The following is a 9,765-nucleotide window of genomic DNA, read 5'->3' on the forward strand; positions in this document are numbered from 1 at the left end:
CATTGGTCCTCCACACCTGGGAGAAAAAAACAAGTGGCTCCTGAGGTAGCTCAGTTGGTAACTTGTCTGCTGTGTGTCAGTGTCAGGGCATGAGTTCAGATCTTCAGCATCAATGTTAAAAGCTTGGTGTGGCTGTGCCCATACACAGATCTAGAGGTGTGGAGAGGAGGTAGGTGGATCCCCAGGTTCATTGACCAGCCAGTTTATCCAATGGGTGAGGGTCAGGTTTAGTAAGAGACATTGCCTCAAAATACCACTCCTGGCCATGTTCCCAAAAGATGCTCCACCATACAAGAATATTTGCTCAACTACGTTCATTGCAGTTTTGTTTGTAATAGCCAGAAACTGGAAAAAACCTAGATGTCCCTCAACCGAAGAATGGATAAAGAAAATGTGACACATTTACACAATGAAATACTACTCAGCTATTAAAATAAGGACGTTATGAAATTTGTAGGCAAATTGGTGGGACTAGAAAATGTCATCCTGAATGAGGTAACCCAGACCCAGAAAGACATCCATGGTGTGTACTCACTTATAAGTAGATTTTAGTCATAAAGCTCAGGATAACCATACTAGAACCCATGGGGCCCAAGGGAAGATGCTCAGAGGGGGAAATAAAATAGACACCTGAAGTAGATGGAGAGAGGGAACTGGAGAGGGAGTGGGGAAGGGAATGGAGGTGGAGGGATTACAGAGGTTTGGGGAGAAGGCTGGAAGAAAGAATGGAAATCAGTGGAGGAGGACTCTCTGGGAAGAGGGGAGCCCCCCTGGGAGTCTATGGGGGTGACCTTAGCTGAGACTCCTAGCAGCGGGGCCACCCTGTGTAGCCAAGTGGGACTTCCCGTAGAGTTAGGGGGACACCAAACCACCCACAAAAACATTTGACCTAAAATTTGTCTTGCCTACAAGAAGTGTAGGGATAAAGAAAGAACAGAGATTGAGGGAATCGTCAACCAGTGACTGGCCCAACTTGAGACCCACCCCATGAGTGAGAGCCAAGCCCTTGTCACTATTATTCTGCTATGCTTGCAGACAGGAGCCTAGCATAACTGTCTTCTGAGAGGTTTGATGTAAACAGATGCAGAGACCCACAATCAAAGAATAGGCCGAGCTCAGGGAGTCAGAGCTGGAGAGGTCAAGAACACCATGAGAAGACCTACAGAGGAAACTAACCTAGGCCCACGGGAGCTCACTGAGACTGAACCACTTACCAAAGAGCATGCATGGGCTAGACATAGGTACCCTATACACTTGTAACAGACGTGCAGCTTGGTCTTCATGTGAGTCCCTTAACAATTGGAGTGGTAGTTGTCTCTGACTCTGTTACCTGCCTTTGGCTCACTTTCTCATAGCTAGGCTTGTCTGGCCTCAGTGGGAGAGGAAGCACTTAGTCCTGCTGTGATTTGAGGTGCCAGGGTGGGTTGGTGCCCTTCTCTGAGGAGAAGGGAAGGGGAACTGAGAAAGGTGGGTATGAGGGTAGGACTTGGAGGAGAGAAGAGAGGGTTCTACCATCCAGCTGTAAAGTGATTAAATAAATTAACAAAAATTAAAATGAAATGAGCACATAAATAGAAAAAATAAAGTTCAAAGTATGAAAAGGTAAAAAAAAAAATAAGGTTGAAGGTGACATACACATTCACACACATAAACACACACGGATATGAACATGTACACATACACATTATTATGTACACATACACATTATTATGACATTATCCAGTATATTAGTAAGGGTTCTCCTGAGATATAATGCTAGTTCTATATCTATAGGCATAGAAATAGATGTACATACATGAACTATAGCTGAAAATAGATATTTACTAAGTATTAGCTAAAGTTTTAGAAATCTAGATGAGAGAGAGAGAGAGAGAGAGAGAGAGAGAGAGAGAGAGAGAGAAAGAGAGAGAGAGAGAGAGAGGGAGAGAGAGAGAGAGAGAGAGAGAGAGAGAGAGAGAGAGAGAGAGAGAGAGAGAGAGAGAGAGAGAGAGAGAGAGAGAGAGAGAGAAACAGACAGAAAGACAGACAGACAGACATAAAAGGATGCCTCAGATGATTTCGTATGCTAGGGACTCCCACAATACGCTGTCTACAAACCAGAGATCCAAGAAAGGCAGAAAACAATTCTGTCTAAATCTGCAGTCCTGAGAATCAGGAAGCCAATGGTGAGACTGTGTTGGAGGCCATAAGCCTGAGAGCCTGGGCATGGGATGGCACTGGTGCGATGTTTCTCCTGAGGCAGAGGTCTCAAGAACCCGACTCCTGAACGTCTAAGAACAGAAGATAAGTGTGCCAGCTAAAAAAGAGACAAAAACATTCTCCCTCCTCTCCCTTCTCTCTGTTCTTTTGGGCACCCAGCATTTAGAATGATGCCCACTACATCGGTCAAGGTAAAGATCCTAGATTCAGTCGACTAATTTGAACGCTAACCTTCTAGAACCACTTTCACAGACATATCCAGAAATATGCCATACCACCTTTGTGAGTGTTTCTCAGTGCAGGAAAAGTGACACATAAAACCAACAGTGCCAGCTGAAAATCCTTCTTTGCTTTATCCACATCTTTTAGGATAGTACTGAGGCTTCTGCAGAGTGTCAAGGTCACCTGAGGTATGGCCCCTGGGACCCTCTCTAAGCTTAGCTCAGGCCATTTTCACTGTCTGCATCTCATCACTCACCGGGAAGCCATGCTCTGGTTATCTGAACCCACACAGTATCACATGCCCTCACTATTCGACCCTTATTCCAAAGTATTTTGCAGCGGTCTGCCTGGCTGGTTAATGTCTACAAACGCATTCCCTCTCTACCTTAGATATGATCTAAGGAATCCACCCCATTCATCTACCACGCCATCTTCCTCTGCTGGGTCCACCTACATGTCTGTGCGATAAGCTCTCCTAAGATAAGTACCGTGCACATCTGATCCATGAGTAGCACCAGTGTCCCTAAAAGATGTGCAGTAATTACACACCAAAGATTGAAGAGGTGCTTGGCTCATTCATGCTCATGCTCCAAACCAATGTCTTCTTCTGGCTCACAAATCAGAAACCATCGGATTACTACATTTGCATCGGCAGTTCCATCTGTGATCATCTTTTTTTTTTTTTTTAAAGATTTATTTATTTATTATTATGTATACAGTGCTCTGCTTGCATATACACCCGCAGGCCAGAGGAGGATATAAGATCACATTATAGATGGTTGTGAGCCACCATGTGGTTGCTGGGAATTGAACTCATGACCTCTGGAAGAGCAGTCAGTGCTCTTAACCTCTGAGCCATCTCTCCAGCCCCCATCTGTGGTCATCTTTGCGCCTTGGAATGAGGCAGGACCCCATGGACCACGTCCCCTGGGATTTCCTGCTGTGTGTTTTGTTTTTTTGGGAACACACAAAGAGGAAAGGACAGGAAGGACAAGAAAAGGAGTAAGCTCAGAGTATCCGCCTGTTTGTCTGCCCCTTACTTTGATGTTATCTTCTGACTGGACTTGAATTTTTGCACAACCACAAGTCTGGAAGGAAGCCTTCTTCGCCACAGCCCTGTTTTCAGTGGCTTCCAGCAATGCATGTATCCATGTCCTTCAGTCCTCAAAGCAGAAATGGTGTCTACCTCCTGCTGTTCATACTTTAGGAAGGTATTTCGTCATCACTTGTTTGTTCTCTGAACCATCATCAACCTACCTATGAGGTGTATCTTTGTTCAGACCATCTGTGGTGGGTTCTATTTCCTGCCAGGGTTCTGGTACATGTAAAATTATGATCTCCAAGTTCTCTGGGATGGCTTCTGTCAACTTTAGATATTTGAAAGTCAATCTCAAGAGATCTCCAGATTGCTGCTTTATTATACAGACATAGCTGAGGCTTTCCAGAGAACTTGCAATAACATTTCCACTCCCTGAGAAGTTTCAGCATTTCTGCTATAAGCAGCTGTCCTTAGATCTCAGAAATCACACTCTTCCATGCCGGGGTGGTATCTATACACCTATATAACTCAGCAGGATGGATAGTCTCTCTCTGCGTTTTGAAATTACTTCTCAGTGATTTGAAAATTTTCCTCATTTCATTTGATTTGTTACTTGACTAGACTAGTGGTTCCTTGGTGGAGGTCACATACACACCCACATAATTGCAATATCTTAACTGTGTTGGAATTAGACATTGATATGGGAATTGCAGATGTCATGTAGATGTCATGTGTCTTAGCATCAGTATTTCTCTTTAAAGATGTAATTTTTAAATTATTTCTAAGTGTGTGTAGGGGCAGGGGGGAATGTATACATGACTGCAGGTGCCTACAGAGGCCAGAAGATGACATCAGATCCCTGGAACTGGAGTCTGAGCTCCACAGTGCATGTGTGGAGGTCAGAGAAGGACAGATTGCAGGAGTTGGCTCTCTCCTTCCACCATGTGGGTCCCCAGGATGGAATCTGGGCTTTCAGATTCAGTGTCAAGGGCAGGAAGCCAAGCCACCCATTCATCTTGCCTGCCCCATGTCTCTCTTTAATATTCTCTGTTCTTATAGCTCAACCTATAAAATAGTGAGTGAAAGTCGTATTCTCAAAGAGGAATATAGGAATGGGCTTAATTGTACTTACTTACGTCTTGGATCAGCTGTGACTAGGAGGAGGAGCCAGAGCCAGCTTCAGATCTGAAACACTCCGGCAGAGAAACCCTAATCCGGTGACGTTTTGGTCTAGGGCTAGGTCAATCCAGGGAAATTTTATGTGTGTAACTGGCATGCAGGTAAAACGGGGACAAACTGGAATTGATTAAGAAGTATTCATATGACCTAACTGACAAAGATTCTATATCCAGAATGAAGAATGCCTAGAACTCAAAACTGAAAGAACAACCAACCGAATTAGAAAAATGGGCAGAAGATTTGAACAGACATTTTATGAAGATGGAAGATAAGCAGATAAAATGTTACTCAACACTTTTAGACATAAGAGTAATGCAAGCTTACGTCATAGGCACTACCATGGAAACGGTTAAGCTAAAAGATGCCAGCTATACCAAGTGCTAACAAGGACATGGGGCAACTGGGACTTGTATATACTACCAACGAAAATAAAAAAAAATGCCACAGATATTCTAGAAGACTGCTTATAAATTTTTGTAGGTAGACAAAATACTCACCCACGACCTCTAAATGTCAAGAATAGGATACACTCAAAATCCCCAGAAACTTTACAGATGTGTCTAAGGTGCAGGCTATGAGAAGGTGAAATTATGCTACATTATCAGGGCCTGGCTGGGTAGGAGTGTGATAATGCATTGGTGGAAGCAAGGTCAGAGAAGATAAAAAGTTAGAGAAAGAGACAGGGGGGTAGGGGACGTGAGGACAACTTGACTGGCCATCACTTAGCTGTGAGGGTGAAGGAGAGGGGCCATCTGTCAAGTTCTGCGCCCACAGGGGACTGACCTCTGCTGCTAACCTAGACAGATTCCCTCCAAAAGGCTTCAGAAAGGAACACAGCCTGCTGATACTTTGGATTTAGCCGGTGCTGTTTTTCTGACCTGCAGAACGGAAAGATAGTGAATCTGTATTGTCTAACTCCCTGTGTTTGTGATAATTTGCAGTTACGGAACTAGGAAGTGAATACTATATACGACCAAGTCATTTTTCTGCGTAGTTTTCCTAGAGATATAAACATTTATGTTCCTACAAAAACCAATAGGCATATTTACAAAAATATCTTTCTACAATTGAAAAAATCTTGCAAACAATTTAACGACTCTCAAGAGGTGAACAGCTCTCAAACTGTGATGCCCTCACACAACAGGGCAAAGCAGTGAAATACATGGTGGCTGGAGGAGGCCCCTCAAATTCTCTAGGTATTTAGGGTACAGGTGGGGAGTGGGGGGCATAGCTCTTTAGATGTCAACACTGATCTTTCTTGAGTATGGTGATGGTCAAATGTATCTATGCATGTGTTAAAATTCACAGGAATGGACACTTCTGTCAGCAGTCCACGCCTCTGCATGGTCATTGAAAATAAGAAACTCACATGATAACAACCCAACAACAAGATGGCTAAACAACTCTCATCACTGACACTTTTCGGGGGTTTTCATGCCCCAGGAAGAAACCATCAACACAGTTGTAGAAGAAGCGGTCACCTCTCTTCATGTCTTTCTCTCTCGTCTTCTTCTTCTCCTCCTCCTCCTCCTCTTCTTTCTCCTTCTCCTATTTCTTCAGATTTATTATGTATACAGTGCTCTGCCCACATGTATGCCTGCACACAAGAAGAGGGCACCAGATCTCATTATAGATGTTTGTGAGACGCCATGTGGTTGCTGGGAATTAAACTCAAGACCTTTGGAAGAGCTCTTAACCTCTGAACCATTTCTTCTTCATGTTTCCAATGCCATCCCCTCCCCCCAAGTTCTAGTCAGAGCTTCTGCGGGACTTCTGGAGACCTTCTCAAGTGTTTTCTCCTCCCTGGAAAATGAGAAATTGGCTTAGAAAGCACCATTGTCCTCTCTAGCAGGAAACTGAGACCTATTGTCTTATGAGCTCAGGGGTCCCTGCCTGGAACCAGAAACTTCACTCCGAAAAGCTGAACAATTGTTCACTCAAGTATGCCCTGGGAAAGAAATTTAATTTATATGAGCCTCAATTTTTCATGTATGAAGTAAAGTCCTTGGTCATGAAATCTTCAGGCCACCAGGACATATGAATTTTCATTTGTAAATTTGATATAAATGTGAGCTGGAGGTATTATTATGAACATCAAAATTGGATTTAGTAGCAGTCTTAAAATAAAAAAAGAATGTTATCAAAGAAAGATATGTAATAACACACACACACACAGAATCGTATATATCTATGTGTACATACACATATACCTATGCATAAACATATACTATGTGTGATGCGTACATTCTATTTTCTTCAGGTTTTGGTCATATTATATATCTTTACCATTTAAATAAGTAATCCATGAATTTAAATAGAAGCCAGTTTTCCACAGTTATGTAGTTATTAAACAAAAATCGAAAGCTGACACTAAATTAAATGCATGGAATCTCCTGGGATGAAAAGGCCGCCCACTAACCAGTAGATCTGCCCATAAACACGTGCTTGTATACTATTTCACAGAAAGTCTAGGCCTGGGCTGTCCATATTCCAAGGAAAAAAATCATTATCCATGCAGCTTGCATTTTTTTTTCCTTCTTGAATTTGCTGATGAAAGGTGAATTTCTCACTGTGAACTAGAACAGTGGGGAAATCCGGTGGGGTTAGTTATATATGGGATGACTTCTGCACTTTCAGGGAACTATGGCGATACTCAGCTCCCAAGCGCCAAATCAATTCTTCAGGAGCATGATTAATTAACCCACAAGAACACAAGGTTGAGTGCATTTGCCTTGAAATGTACCAGCCTTGTATTTTGGTTTTAGGGTTTATCATCTTCCCTTCCACACCAAAGTCATTCTACTGTGGCTTTTTGAAACCTTGGGCACATCGACACTGTTTGAGTGTGCGCTTTATAGCCCTGTCATCACAACCGTGCTGTGAGGTTTATGGCCACACACTTTCTTCTTCAGTGAAATCCACTATATTCCTAACATTAGTGGGGATTAGTTAGCATAGACAGGCTTAGTTAAACTCTCTTTTTTCTTTTTTCTCTTTTACTCAATTTGTCTTTTCCTTCTGGAAGCGGGAAACAGTACAAAGAGGTTTTGCAAATTGTAAATTACTCTCTACTTTATTCTGTAAATTTATACAAACAAAACAAAACAATAATATAAAATTATATAAATGATATTATAATAATATTAACATTATATAAAACAATAATGTAAAATAATAATATGAGACCTATTGCTAAGTTAATTGCTAATTCGTTGAGATAGGCTTTTTAAAGAAGCAGATTGCAGTGGAGGACAATGGTAAGACTTGAAAATATAGTGCCTCCTAATTAACATTCTTCCAGGGTTTTGGATAAAAGTGCCTGTAACAATCATAGATAATAAATGACACCAGAGCCTTATTTCCATCTTGTCTCCTACTGAGTCATTCACCTGCTATTGAGTGGAACACCCATAGGGAGAGACTTGAACCCGAGTTGGGACTTTCATGAACACATGGATGAAGTACAAAGCAGAGGTAGGACCAAAGTTCTAAGACCCAGCAATTTACCTCCTCACTGGCCCTTAGTCACTTTTCTTGGGTTTCTTCTCTGGCTTCTTGGGTGCTTCTCTTGAGCTGGAAGTTATTACTTCAACATTCTGGGGTGAGAAGGTTAGCTGAACAGGGCACTAAGGGCATGGTATTGCCATAGTGGTAAATCTGAGAACAGGAGGAGGCTTGTGTCTAGCTCTTCGGAGAATGAGTGAACCGATACCAGAGTCTTGGGCTTAGAGAGAGGACTCAGTAGGTCAGAGTGCTTGCCGCACGAGCATAATGGCCTGGATTCAATGCCCCAGCACTCTTGAGAAAAGTCAGGTGTGACTGTGTGCATGCTTGTATATTCACCAAGGATGTTTTGGGTCTGCTGGCTGGTCAGGCTAGCTGAAACAGCAAGGCCCAGGTTCAGAGAAAGACACCGACTCAAGGAGGTAAGGCAGACAGTGATAGAGTAGGGCAACTTATGTTCTCCTCTGGGCTCTGCAGAAGCACATGGGTGTGCTTGAACTTCAAAGAATAGAAGAACAAGATGACAAGGAATTCGGCAAAGGGACGAGGCAGGAGAATCTTCTGGGATACAGCAGGATACTTGAGTTTTGAAGATGAAAAATGAGATTGGAGAGAAAAACCAAGAATTCAGAAAGTGGACGAAGCTAAGGATGTAGTGAAGAGGAACATGGAGTAAGGATCACATTTGTGCTTTAAAATGATAACTCTGAGAGGTGTGATGGGCAGATCCATGGAGAGACATGGTGTAGAAGAAAGGCACAGAATGAGAAAGATCTGGAAATAAACAAAAAAGAATGCTTCCATGAAGCAGAGAGAAGGGAGGCTATTTAAGAAATGTTCTGGAAATAGTATACATCTTGTTGTTTAATTCACTACAAACATAAGTGACTACCGGGGCTGGAGAGATGGCTCAGTGGTTTAGAGCACTGCCTGCTCTTCCAAAGGACCCGGGTTCAATTCCCAGCACCCACGTGGCAACTCACAACTGTCTGTAACTCCAAGATCTGACACCCTCACACCAATGCACATAAGTTGAAATTTGAATAAAATATTTAAAAAATATAAGTGACTACCTAGCAAACAGGCATAGATCAAACTGGCACTCAATATGTACTGGACACCTACTGTGGGACAGATTCCTATATCCCAGTGCTAAATGAAGGAAGAGGGCTTGGGACCGATGTTCTTGACTGACTGACAGAGGTCTTGGTTAATTGTTCCTTCCTCTCTTTGGTGCTAAGTCCTGTGGGATTATCTTAGTTTGCTCTGGCTGGGTAATTTACAAGAAATAGCAATGTACTGCTTACTGTTCTGAAGGCTGAGGAGCCCAAGTCCCAGATGCCTTCAGAGTTAGGGTCTGGTTAGTCAAAGATGGTACCTTCTCATGTCAAGGCAGAAGCAGCCAAGTTTCTCTGAATCTTTGCTTACAAATAACTCATCCTATTTGTGAGGGTGGAACCCTCATTGGGCCAGTGACTTTTTGGAGGCCCCGCCTCTTACCACCAGCTCATTGGAGTGGGGGACACAAACACCCAGAGCACATTTGGGGTTTATTTGGTCCAAAGTGACTTTCACGGAGCGGTCACGTGGATTGGGTAGCAAGCTCATCCACATACAGTGTC

Source organism: Acomys russatus, chromosome 16, assembly GCF_903995435.1.
Source record: "Acomys russatus chromosome 16, mAcoRus1.1, whole genome shotgun sequence".
Taxonomy (NCBI): Eukaryota; Metazoa; Chordata; class Mammalia; order Rodentia; family Muridae; genus Acomys; species Acomys russatus.